At 39.6% G+C, this 12,003-nt stretch overlaps 1 pseudogene across 1 annotated transcript; it reads right to left on the bottom strand.

The window, feature by feature from the left end:
* Positions 1-8,750: 8,750 nt before the first annotated feature.
* LOC308263545 (kxDL motif-containing protein 1-like) lies at positions 8,751-11,785 on the bottom strand (annotated as a pseudogene). The gene is made up of 2 exons: positions 11,737-11,785; positions 8,751-9,280 (listed from the first exon to the last, which is right to left on the bottom strand). The product of its transcript is annotated as a kxDL motif-containing protein 1-like (transcript).
* Between the last annotated feature and the right edge of the window lie 218 nt (positions 11,786-12,003).

Below are 12,003 nucleotides of genomic sequence, written 5' to 3'. Positions count from 1 at the left end.
AGAAGAATGTTAAGTGGATTACCATATCAGGGTTACTTTGCCCCCCCCAAAAAAAAAAAGAAAAACAAATTCCTGCCTTAGACTTCAAATTGAACTAAGGACCATGCTATCATTCTAGTCCAAGTGAAAGTCTCAACTGAGATGTGATTTTGTTGAAAGATATTTTGGACCCAAGAAACTAAATCTTACCAGTAATTTACAGTGTAATAGTAGCAAAATCATTTTAAATGAATTCTTCCTTTTTACTACCCATTTATTCTCTTGGGAAAGCTGATGAGCAAATTATCCAAGACTTATTTCCTCATTAAACAAAGTTATAATATTTCCCCTCTAAAAACCTAAATTATTTCTTCATTCTTTTTTAGGAAATATATCAAAGAGCAAATAGAATTAAAGATGACACATGATTGTCTGATTCTTTAGCATGAATAAGATTATCATGTGCTATAATGTGCTTTGAGTGAAAATTTAAACTTAGATGCAAAACTTTGACAGCTGGATGTAGAACTGAACTTTTACATGTTCTTTATTGAGCGAATTACTTTTTGTTTTGTCTTTTACCCTACACCTTTATAGTTTAACAGATTTGAGGCTTCTCTTTCTCTACTTCTAAGCATGGAAATAAGTGTAATTATGAGATATACAAAGGGAAAAAAAAGGGAAAGAACTTTCTAAGTAGTAAGTCTGTGCCATAAAATAGATATGACACGAAGATGCAAAGCCTGCAGATAGTAATTTTCCCCAAGCTGCACGCGTGAGCTTTTATTTCATGGCTTTGTCGCAGGCTTTTCTCCTTCTGTGCCGTCACCTTTGAGAAAACGATTGCACCTTCTCCAAGTCTGCCTTTTTAACAGCTACAGTTGAGTTGGCAAGACTTCCCCAGCTCTGAATATAGCCATTTGCCGACTCCGGCCTCTTTGCGAGACTGACTCAAATCTGTGATCTTCTGTTCAGCATACACATCAGCAAAGTGAGAAGATGAGCCCTAAATATAGGCTCTATTAACTTTACTTTTAGATTTACTGCCTTCAAAAAGTGCCTATTCTGAGAAACATAAGCGTTATTCCTACATATGTATGTACACACGGTACCCAGAGTCGTACTGTTCAGCCTTCAAAAACATACCATCAGAAAGAGTAGGTACTGAGAAAGGAAACCTTGCCAAATGGAAGAAAGTTACTCATTTCCCGTGTCCCCTCAAGTGGCTACCTTGCAATAGGTTGCAAGTACAGTCCCTGGGCATTCTCTGCTGATACAGCCACTTTGTATTTGTATGCCAAGACTGGTGGCATACTGCTGAGGCTGCCACTTTTCTGCATCTACAGAGTATACACTTTATGGAATGGGAACATTTAGTGAGGGGAAAAGGTTTAAGTGGATTAAGAGAACCAGCGCCTGTATTAGAATATGTGTTGTATGTGTGTTTTATAAACTAAACATCAGTGAATTTAGAGTGTCAGCATGTTTCTTCTTCTTTTATCTCTCAGGCTAGCAGAACAAACTAAAGAAATGTCTTGGCTGTGGCGCTTGGAGGCTCAGGGGTCCAAATGTCCCTGCCAGATCTTCAGAGCATTTTTACTCTGACTCCTAAAAATAGTAGTACATGCTATTTGATGGCTTTTATTGCCATAGTTCTGTTGTTGACAAAAGACCTGTAGATACTGTTGGTGAAGAGGCAGCAGAGCCTAGAAGGATGGGTTCTTACCCAGTGGTCGCAATAGGAGAGGATCCAGGTAAATAGTATAAGGTAGACAGTGTATGCTTGTAGAAGGGTTGAAGGGAGGACATGATTCCAAAAAAGATTGTTCTCAATGTGTCGTCTGACTCAACCAGCTGGTGCGTTACACTTGCCAAGTCGCTCCCTTTCCTTCTAAGTCAGTTGGCTCCACTTCCACTTGAATATGCCTTGGTTGGAGGAAAGCGAGATACGTCCACTTAGTCTTTCTCCAGGAAGTTCTTGATGTCCTCATGGTCACAGAACTGTCTCCTAGCCCACCCAGTTCCCCCAAATGTAAACAAAAGGGTGCGAGCTCTGCAAACTACATCTGATGTCTCTAAAGTCGGCCACCATTCTTTTTTCCACACAAGGAACCCCATTACATACAGCAAGGATGAGGGCACAGCAGAGAACTATGCGATAATAATAAAAGTGTGAACACTTACTTCAGTAGTCATTATTTGATAAGACTCATTAATTCTTTGGAAAAAGGTGATACTCTTCACTAAAAAGTCTACCCTCCTGTTAATGTTCATTTATCTGTTTTCACCTTACCCAATTTCGATTCTAGTTATGTTCTTCAGAAAATCAGATTGCTAGAAAAGAGTTGGAGAATCTCTGTGTAATGTCATAAAGGAACCAGGGTGCAGAGGTTTTTGTCTTGGAAACAAAAGGATGGAAAAGCCACGATATAGCCTTGATCTAGGTTGCAATCTGATGATCCAAGCCCTCACCCTGGCGTATGTAGTGTGGCTCCTAGTGTGCAAAATGGAGTGGTGGCTGACTGCAGGGCTCTGGCTCCGTCCTCTATAGCTTGTCCCCCTTCCATTTGGTGAAACTGGGTGGGGAAGGAGAAATTAATTTGTGTAAAAGTTGAATGCAGTTAACAAGTAGATAGATTGAGGACAGGGAGGAAACCGAAGAAACCAGGCAGGTCTTTTTCTATGCTAAATGTGTCTACTAAGAGCGGCACTTCGTACCAACTTATCACAAGCATAGGCAACACCATGATCAGCTGTTGGTCTGAATAACTTTTCCTGGGAAAGACACACAAAGGCATACCGAATATGGCTTTATTTTCACATATGTGACACTTATAGAGCCACTATATTCCTAAAATACAGGTTTCTGTTATTTTATTTTGAGCAAATTGCATTTGTTCACTACATCATGAACCACCACTAACATATCCAAAATAGCACACATGGTTTCTTATGCAAATACAAGCATCAAACCTGTTATAAGCAAGTGACTTTGAGTATTTTCTTTTGTATTTGTACATTATTCAACTATATTAAATCATGTTTTATTTACCTTTTATCATTTTCCTATCAATTATGTTCTTCCAATGTTCTATAAAATATGAAAATCATATTCCTTTTTTCTGTAAAAGAACTGCTTTATTATATGTAGAAATTCAATAAACTTATTACATTGACTTGCCTGTATGTGGATTTTCTTTTGTGTCAGATAATTTGTGTCCTTGCAGTCCCCTTTAATGTGATTCATGTTTTACATCCTTTGATTTCTATATTGGTCTCTGAAAACCAGAATGTCTCTCAAAGCAATGATCCCACAAGATTGTAAAGGTCTTATTTTCCTCCCTGTTAGTGCAGATGAAATTAAGGTCCAAAGGGTCCTAAAATCACTGCACCACCCTTTGAACCTTGCAAATAAATTATTTATCCCCTTTAAAGCTAGATTTAAGTAAATGAGTCTTAGGGGCAGGGGGTTCCCTAACTATCATCTACAACTGGCTGACTTCACATTTGTATTCCATCCATACTACAAATAGTTTTCAAACATTAAGAACTCACTTGGCACCTTGAGGAATACAGATATAAGCGATTTCACTTTTTTTTTGGTGGGGGGGTGGCTCTACCAGAGTCTTCTATCACTGAACTATACCCCCAGCCCTTTTTTTATTTTGAAACAAGGTCACACTAAGTTGCCCACTGAGTTTCTTTTAGCTTATGGATATGGGTATAGATCACTAAGAGGAAAAGAAAGGGTCTGATACAATAAAGAGCAACTTAGCATTTAAAAAACTTTGCTTTTAAATCATTTTCAATAGTTCTGTTATACCCTCATAGACAAAAATTCTGAGAGTGAGAGAAATAATACTCTGGAATCACCATTCATTTAATAATTTTTTTCCTTTTTATTTTATTTTATTTTTGTTTTTGTTTTTGTTTTTGTTTTGTTTTTGTTTTTTTGGTGGTACTGGGGGTGGAACCCAGAGACTTTCTACCTCCGGGCTATACTCCCAGACCTTTTTTATATTTTATTTGGAAACAGGGTCTCACTAAGTTAATGAGAGCCTCACTAAGTAGCTGAGGCTGGCTTCGAACCTGTGTGATCCTCCTGTCTCAGCCTCCCAAGCGTGGGGATTACGAGCGTGCGCCACCATGCCCGGCTTTTTTTGCCTTTTAAAATAGCAGGTCTTCAGGAGAATCAAGACAGCCAGTCCACTAAAAACTAGGATGAGCCGGGGGTGGTGGCGCACGCTTGTAATCCCTGCACTTGGGAGGCAAAAACGGGAGGATTGCACAGATTCGAGGCCAGCCTCTCTGACTTAAGAGACCCTGTTTCCAAATAAAAAGTATAAAATAGGTCTGGGAGTGCAGCCTGGAGGTAGAAGGGTTTCCAGGAACCCCAGTACCACACACACACACACACAAAAAAAAAAAAAAAAAAACCTAGGATGAACTACAACTCAATGAAATTTCCTGTGGATGTCAGGAAAGCATATCCCTTCCCTTTCTCACAGGGGCCTCAGGTTTAATCTTCCTAGCGTCACGTTTCAGCCCATTTACACTGGCACATCTGAGAACTACCAATGGGAAGACTTGCCAGAGGCCACCATTTTTAAAGCTACAAGAAACATCTTTGAACAAATGGTAGGTAAATCACTGAAACTTAGGATTTTTGTAACTTCTTCCCAGAAAGTTGTAAACAAAAAAAGGGCATAGAAGATGTAACCTTGTCTGTGCTTTCCCTATTTTTCTGTTACTCTGTGTTTTATGCCACCTTCCATTCTGTTCTCTGTAGTCTAACATTACACATTCATTCATTTGTTCCTATTCATGGAATGTGAGAGCCACAGGGGCACTTAATATTTCCTCTAATCTTGCAAAGGAATACCAAGTCCCAGAGATGAGGAGGCATTTCCCCAAGGTCTCACAAAATAGTCCCAAGGCTGCGTCTTGAGTCCTGGTCTCCTGATTGGGTCCAATGCTATCATACAGATGCCTTTAATATGAAAGAAGTTGAACATAAGAAAGTCTTTAAACTGATTTACACATTCATAGGACAAAATAAGTCTTTGGATGGTCTTGTAATTATGGGGTAGAGCACATGCTTAACATGCACGAGACCCTGGATTTGATACTTAGCACCAGAAAGAAAATAAAGTGGGTTTTTTTTGTTTGATTTTTGTTTTTGTTTTTGTTTTGGTGGTGCTAGGAATGGAACCCAGGGGCTTTCTACCTCTGGGCTATACTCCCAGACCTATTTTCTATTTTATTTGGAAACAAGGTCTCACTAAGTTGCTGAGAGCCTCACTAAGTAGCTGAGGCTGGCTTTGAACCTGTGCGATCCTCCTGTCACTGTGTCCCAAGTACTGGAATCACAAGTGTGCACCACCACACCTGGCCTGAAAATAAAGTTTTATGATCATAGTATCTTCAGAAAAAAAGAATGTGATAAAACAAAACATTTGTGATTTTAAAAATTAAGAATACTTTCTTAGAAAACTAGGAATAGAAACTTCCTTAACCAATTAAGGACCACTATGCAAATCACCCCAAATAGGAACACATTAGAACTAATAAATCATAAAATATTTTCCAACAAATCATCAGCAATTGGATGATTTTACACTTTTAAATCCACTTATTACCACTTCTATTCATCTTTATAGTGAAGACTTTAGTCACTGTAGCTATAATAGAAAACATGAATAAAATATATCAAGAATGGAGTGTAGTGTAAGAAATTAAACTGCCATTAATCACAAATTATAGAACTATAGGAAACTTGAAAAGAGCTTAAAATAATATGTAATGTATTAAAAAGATGTTAGCAAGTTTACTAGACATAAAACCCAAAAAATCCACTTGGGTATATTAATGTGTGGACCATAGCCACAGAGTTCCATAATATATTTTGAATAAACCAACCGTAATTACAATAAAAAATGTAAAATACCTAAGAATATTTTTAAATTGATAATACCTTAATGGAGAAAATCATAACACTTTACTGAAATACTTTAAAGGAGATTTAAATAAGTATAAATATTATGTTCAAAAAAGAAAAATAATATAACAATAATGTAAATTTTCCCAAAGTTGATTAATAGATTTAATGGGATTCTAATATTCTCACCAGAATGTACTTTTTTAAATATAAGCTAATACTAAAATTGACATGGAAAAGCAAATGCAAAAATACTCAATATTTTATTTAAATGGGGAAGAATAATTTTCTTTATCAAATAAGATTTTATATAAGACTAATATTATTAAAACAGTATTATTTTGTCGGGTGTGGTGGTGCGCGCTTGTAAACCCTGAGCTTGGGAGGCAGAGACAGGAGGTTCACGCAGGTTCAAAGCCAGCCTCGCTGGCTTAAGAGACCCTGTTTCCAAATAAAATATAAAATAGGTCTGAGAGTGTAGCCCGGAGGTAGAAGGGTTTCATCTCCAGTACCACCAAAAAATAGAAGAAGAAGAAGAAGAATAAGGAGGAGGAGGAGGAGGAGGAGGAGGAAGAGGAGGAGGAGGAGGAGGAGGAGGAGGAGGAGGAGGAGGAGGAGGAGAAGAAGAAGAAGAAGAAGAAGAAGAAGAAGAAGAAGAAGAAGAAGAAGAAGAAGAAGAAGAAGAAGAAGAAGTATTATTTTATTGTTTGTAATTCTGAAAAGAAAAATATGTAAATGGACCATGATTGACAATCCTGACATAGACTCATCCATTTATGGTGGTTTAATAATTGGCATGGATGGCATTACACATCACTGGAAAGGGTAGATGCTAAAATTTTTTATGTGAAGAAGATAATATCCAATTATTAACTTCTGTAAGCAAATCTTTAAGGCTCATTTATAAAAATTTTAGGTTACAAAAGAGTTTTTGAACAAAAAAATAAAGCACAAAAACTATTACTAAAAGAAGGGACAATTTAAGTGCCATTAAAAGTAATATATTTAGTTAACAAAAACTCGTAAAAGCTTCAAGCTTCAAAAAGTTGTTTTCCAGACATAACACTGACAAAAGATTACTCTCCAAAACATTAAAAAAAACTCTAAGGCAAATAAAATTAAATAGGAAAATGGGCACAAGAGTAACTACTCCATGAAAGAGGCAACATATATGGTCAGCTGAAGAATAAATTTATTCATTAGAAATGAAAATTCAAGCCAAAGTGAACTAGCATTTTATACTAATCAGATTAGCAAAAATCCAAAAGTCTAATAATGCCAAGTATTTAAGCAATGGGTTTTTATATACAAATATAGTGTGAGTATAAATTGCTAAAATCACTTTGGAACATAATTTAACATTATCTAATAATGATAAAGATGTGCCAAGCATATGACTAGTGTGTTCGTCAGCTTTCTTTTCCTGTAACAAATACCTGAGATAACTTATAAAGAGAAAATGTTTAATGGCTAACAGTTTTGGGGGTTCCAGTCCATGATCAGTTGGCCCTGTTACTTTTGAATCTGTGGTGAGGCAGCGCATCATGGCAGGGAGTGCATGTTGGAAGCAAGCTGCTCATTTAATGGAGTCCCAGTAGAAAAAGGAAAGGCAAGGAAGATACCAGGTCCCACAATCTCCCTTGAAGACGGGCCCACAATGACACCTACGATTTCCTACTGAACCCCACCTTTTAAAGGTTTTACCACCTCTTAATAGTGCGACCTGGAAAACAAGTCTTTAACACTTGAGCTTTATATAGCATCAAGATCCAAACTGCAGCAACGAGCAGTTCTGTTCTCCACTTTCGAAGGCATGTTCTAAGACATATAAACCAATATCATATACAATAGCAAAGACTGACATTCACACAAATTTCCACCCAAAACTAATAAAAGTTAGTATACTCCTATGCTAAGATAATGAATAACATTGAAAATTAATGAACCATAGTTGAATGAATCGATATGGTCAGTTCATGGGATATGGTGGTACACCTCTGTAGTCCAGCTCCTTAGAAGGCAGAGATGGGAAAATCGCTTAAGCTCAAAAGTTCAAGTCCAGCCTGAGCAACATTGCAAGATTAGAATCAGCTAGAGTTCAAAAATATATATATGTAATAACTTCTCAGAAACAAATATCGAGTGGAAGGAGGAAAGACACAGAGTAATAAGTACATTAATATGATATTATTTATAAAAGAGGTAAAAAATAAATCAACTATATTGTTCATATTTTTCTAGTAACAGGATCTTTTTATTGACAACTTCCCAACACATCTGTAAACATCAGGTACAAAAATATTCCAATAAACTCTGTTTTCCATGGTGGCTATCTTGCCCTATGGAAGCCCCAGGAGATGCTTATGGGGCCTTTGGTCCACACCTGTTTAGACAAACACAGGCTCCATCAGGATGAGGGCCAAGTGGCCGGCTAGCCTCTGTCTTGAACCTTCTACCTGTCTCAGAAACTTTGAGATGCCACCTGGAGGAAGCACTCAAAAGATTTGTCTGAGGAAGGGGCAGGAAAATCAGAATTGATGGGTGAGGGGTGGGCAGGTGAATGCCCACCTCAAGATCCTGGCTGGGGGTAGGGGTATCTGGCTCTGGTCTCTGGGAACCTTTTAAGTATCACCGAGAGCAGACCTGAGGTCCAGCTCAGAAAAGGCTCCCCAGTGCCCAGCTTCCCAGCTCCCACCCTGACAGTGTGCTCTGGCACAGAGGGGCCTACAGGGGAGCAGTGCTCCAGGGGGAAGCAGAAACTAGAGATCCCAGGAAGTCCACACCCCTCGGAGAGAGCCCCGGCCACAGAGTGGGGCTACTCCCCCGCTGCACCCTAGTCATTTGTCTGGCTGTGGCTGTTGACTGTGGGGGAGCCAGGCTGGGTATGGGACAGGTCCTCGAAGCCAGGCTCAGCGGGGCAAGGTGGTATCCAGCTGGTGTCGCAGGAGCCTGTGCTCTGCTCCAAGATCGCAATGGTGGTGGTGATGCTGGGCGGGATGGCGTCCTCATCCTCGTCCTCTGGGACATGGCTGGCCAGCTTGCCCTTCAGTGCCCTGATCCTGTGCGGAAGATGTTGTCCAGGTCCCGCTTCATCTCCACCAGTGTCCGTATGTGGTGCACGAACCACTCACTCATCTGCTGCAGCTGGGCACTGGACAGGTCGTTGAAGTTCAGCAGCATCTCACTGGTCTTCTCAAAGCGGTCCAGCATGTTCTTCTGGGCCAGGATGATGGCGTTGATGTCGTCGGTGTTCACCATGCTCAATATTTGGCTGCAGAAGGCCCTCGAAGCCGAATCTGGGGGTAAGGGGGTCCATCTCTTCCTCCTCCTCCTCCTCCACCGCCTGCACATCTGGCAGCCTTGCTCACGCTCCCGGAACTATATTGTTTAAAGATGCACACATCCAGGCAAAGTAGGATAAAAGGAAGGGTCATTGGTGAAAGTCATATGGGGAGTTTCAATAGTATTGTTAACATTTTACTTTATTTTTTTGGTTGGATAATAGGTTCTTAGGCATTCATTTTATTATTATACATTATAATAAATACTATATACCTATCATATATTTCATAACTTGATAGCTAAAAAATCAGTGGAGAAATGTTCTCTTGTACCTCTATTTTCCACTCCAGTGCAGAGTCAATTGCTCAGTACACCCCTAATGATCAAAATATCTGAGACAAAGACTGTTGTAAGAGAGGGTTAAGAGAAACTCTGGTAGTACTTCTCAGCACTGTTTATACAAAATTCTAAAAGTAACTTTTTTAGTCAATGTGGTGAGAATGTGGAAAATGCGGGGCAGAACTTTCGGTGTGGATCATGTAATTATGGGGCACGTTCCTTATCTTCCAGCACTTCTCTACTACTAGCACTTTTATAAGGACGTTGATTCATGATGTCACTTTTTTCTTTATTGAAAATGATCGATTTCTCTTCCAGTTTCCCAGAGTGAAAATACCACACCACCATTCCTTCCTTGTCTACCTATCCAAACTATTTACCATAATTCTTCTAGAGAGGAAATTATTTTATTTATTTAGTGACCCCAAAGTACCAAACACAAACAGACACAACATAGACCTAAATAAATGTTTATCCAATGAAATTAAATTGATTCTCCATCTTCTCCACAGATTCATGTCCAAAGCAAATAATTTATCTCTTTCTGGCTTGGCTATTTTGCTCAGAAAGTCAATAAAATACTCATTACTTCCTTACAGTCATGTAAAACTAACAATGGCAAAGAATTCTGCATAAAACTCCACAAGCAAAATTCTTAAATTCAGATCAAAGAGCCTCCCTCCTTTGCAACTCTCTAATAAAGAGAATAAGCCCAGAAAAAGGATGATGAAAGAAGCAAGATTGTCACGTCAACCAAGTCTATATGTTTACAGAATCACCCAGGGACTAAGCCTTAATTTTTATCCCAGACCTCTCTCTCATCCCTGCATCCAGTCCCTTCCTTCTCTTTCCCATCTCTCTCCCTCACTTAATCCACCTGCTCTTGTCTATTCTTTGACCCCAGGAAATCATTTTATAGAGATATCACTCACCTCCCTGCCTCAGTCTGCCTTTCTTCCTTCCTTCCTTCCTTTCTTTCTTTCTTTCTTTCTTTCTTTCTTTCTTTCTTTCTTTCTTTCTTTCTTTCTTTCTTCTTTTGGTGGTACTGGGTTTCCTGGAAACCCTTCTACCTCTAGGCTACACTCCCAGACCTAGTTTTTATACTTTTTTATTTGGAAACAGGGACTCTTAAGCCAGCAAGGCTGGCTTCGAACCTGCGCGATCCTCCTGTCTCTGCCTCCCAAGCGCGGGGATTACAAGCGTGCGCCACCACGCCCGGCCCTGCCTCAGTCTTTCTGAACTGACCCCTCACCCCCACTTCTAAACCGTCCTCCACTGTAACCAGACTGGTATTCCCAGTCATAAATGGACTCGACTGTCCTCCTAAGCTTTGTTCTCTCTATATATAATCCCTAGAACATAATCAAAATTCCTCAGCATGGCTAAGTGCAGTGGTACACACCTATAATTCTAGCCATTAGGGAGGTTGAAGCAAGAGGATTGCAAGTTCAAGGCCTAAGGAGATCCTGCCTCAAGATAAAATTTTAAAAAGGGCTGAGGACATAACTTGGTGTGGTAGTGTCCCTGGGTTCAACTCTCAGAATGCAGAAAAAAATCCTCGGCATGACTTAAAGTCTTCAGCTTACCTTTCCAGTCTTCTCTATTCCACTTTGCCCCAACATACCTGCCATTAGACCACATACCTTTCTCAAGAAGACTGTGCCTTTCTAGTCTCTTCGATGTTTAGTCTGCTCCTTCCCCTTCCTGTCTGGCCTCTCTGCTGAGAACCGTGCAAGAACTCTTGACATATAATGACTCTGTCTGAACCCGTACACTGCAAGACTTGACCAACCCTCACCTGGCTTCAGGTGGCCTGAGTTTGCATGCCTGGGACATACAGCTCATATACGAGCTCCTGACTGAAAAAGTTTATGGCTATAAAAAGAATTTTTCATTTGTTCTAGCCAAGACCTGACAATAGGCCTCTGACTCCCTTTTAGAACATTTACTGAAAAACAAAACAAAAGCCTACAGTCATAAATCCTTGCTCTGACCCTTTGAGATAGATATGTATGTATTTCATAAAACCCAGGAGCATCTTTCTTAAGGACTTGAAAGCCATTCCTTCTAAATACTGTAATACAGAAGGATAGAGCCTTAATCTCTCAGCCTCTGTGGAAGTATGGTATCCCAACTTGTACTCTAGCACCAGACACAGCTGGGGCAATCACATTCATGCACACAGCGATCTAACTCACCTTTGTCATTTTTTACTTCCCTGACAATGCTTGAGTCCTCACTCACCATCTCTACTTTCTTAATACACTTCTAAAATACCCAGTCCTCTTTGCACAAATGAGAACAGAGCTCAGGTCTTTCCCCTACTGTCAGCACTTATTGAAAAATAAAACTGTTTCTGCTCCTTGGCCTAATGCCTGCCTTTGTTCTTCTTTGATATCACTAATTCTCTAAGACCAGCCCCCACTTTCTCTCCTAGAAATCGGCTTTCTGTGACCTCCATGATG

This window comes from Muscardinus avellanarius (genome assembly GCF_963383645.1).
Source record: "Muscardinus avellanarius genome assembly, chromosome: 5".
NCBI classification, from domain to species: Eukaryota; Metazoa; Chordata; class Mammalia; order Rodentia; family Gliridae; genus Muscardinus; species Muscardinus avellanarius.
Note: the sequence above shows the minus strand (reverse complement) of the source record. Positions and strands in the feature narration are given on the sequence as shown.